Here is a 1,778-nt window from a genome sequence, read left to right as displayed (position 1 = left end):
CCTTGAATCTGATACCAAAGTCATCAGAGTCGGTGGGAAGCCACAGTAAAGTAAATAAGTGACATTATTAAGAAGTTGTCTTACTAGAAAGGAAAGATGATAGTGAACACGGGATCCAGGAAACTGCTGGCCCTGTTTCCCCAGCCGAGCATATGCATGGTGTGAATGAAAAACAGCTCTGCTGACGAGAGCTGGGGCGGAGTACACACCCGAGTTTTAGAGCCACATTTTGGTAAGTGGTAGAGGAAGAAGGTCCTATGATGCATATAGGAGTTTTTTAAAAAAGAAATAGTGATCTAAGGATGCCAAATAAATGGCTATATTTTTTTTAATTCCTGCTTTTCTTGACTCATATTGTTGAGACTCAGAGGTTGGGGGTCGAGGTGACCTAGTTTATTCCATTATTCATTCAAAGTCACAAGTAGGCTGACTTTCCAAGACTTTGGGACACATTATTAAAAAAAACCATTATTGTTAGCAGTAATAACCAAATTTATTATGAGATGGTAGAATTCAATTATATGTAGGGGTTGCAGTTAGCAAATTAAAAGAACCTTTATTGAAATCCTTATTAACCAGTTAGTATAATCTGGCTTCAGTGTTTTATGTTGAGTTCCTTATTCTATAGATTAAAGACATTAAAAATTTCCCCTTGTTTTAAGGCAGGCATGCCATTAAAGCTATTCAACTTTCAAACGCTGCTTTGCCATCTGCTTAGTTCAAATGGTTTTGTGGATTTATCCCTTGTTAGGCATTATTAAGGCTTGCACCAACATAACATTTTAACCTCTAAACACAGGAAAAGCAACAAACAGGTGAAGATCAACAAACACTGCAGGAAGATTGTAAGTGACTAATCAGATGGAAGAAATGTCTAAAAAGAGCAGGCAGGAAAATGGAATGCCAACTGTTGTAGCCAGAAGCTTGAAAAGGTGAGAATTGATGGCAGACTGCCAAAGAAACCTCAGGCCCTGCAAACCCAACCTTATGAGAAATAGAAGCACTGGCGCTCCTTTCTCTCTCTCTCTCTCTCTCTCTCTCTCTCTCTCTCTCTCTTTCACACACACACACACACACACACACACACACACACACACACACAAAAGAAAGTAACAGCAAATTTTAAACAGGGACATGTGAAAACTTTCAGGGTTTTGCTGGAGAACAATCACATTCTAGATTTAGGTCAAAGAGAAAATATTATAGGGTGGACTTGAAAATCAAAAAGGTTAGAGTCAAAATCCTGCTTTTCTCACTAAATGATGACCTGCCTTGAACAAGTTCTTTAATGTTTCTAGGTTTCCACTTCCTCAATTTTAAAACAGAAATTAAAAACCATCCCTATGTCTAAGCTTGCTATGGAGATTGAATGTGGGAATGCAGGAAGGTCTCCAAAGCAAGCCCACACAGGGAGCACGTCACAGGTGTTCGCAGTTATACATTAACCAGAGGCCCAGTGCAAAAAATTTGTACACTCAGGGGGGTCCCTCAGCCCAGCCTGTGCCCTCTTGCAGTCTGGGACCCCTCAGGGGATGACCACCTGCTGGCTTAGGCCCGCTTCTCGAGGGATTGGGCCTAAGCTGGCAGTCAGACATCCCTCTGGCAGCCCGGGAGCCCTAGGGGGATGTCCACTTGCCAGCGGGGAGCAGGCCTAAGCTGCAGTCAGGCATCCTTAGCGCTGCTGAGGAGGCAAGAGAGGCTCCCACAACCACCACTGTACTGGCAGCCATCAGCCTGGCATGTGGCTGAGCAGAACCTCCCCCTGTGGGAGCACACTG

This window comes from Myotis lucifugus, unplaced genomic scaffold (assembly GCF_000147115.1).
Source record: "Myotis lucifugus unplaced genomic scaffold, Myoluc2.0 scaffold_89, whole genome shotgun sequence".
In the NCBI taxonomy this organism is placed as follows: domain Eukaryota; kingdom Metazoa; phylum Chordata; class Mammalia; order Chiroptera; family Vespertilionidae; genus Myotis; species Myotis lucifugus.
Note: the sequence above shows the minus strand (reverse complement) of the source record.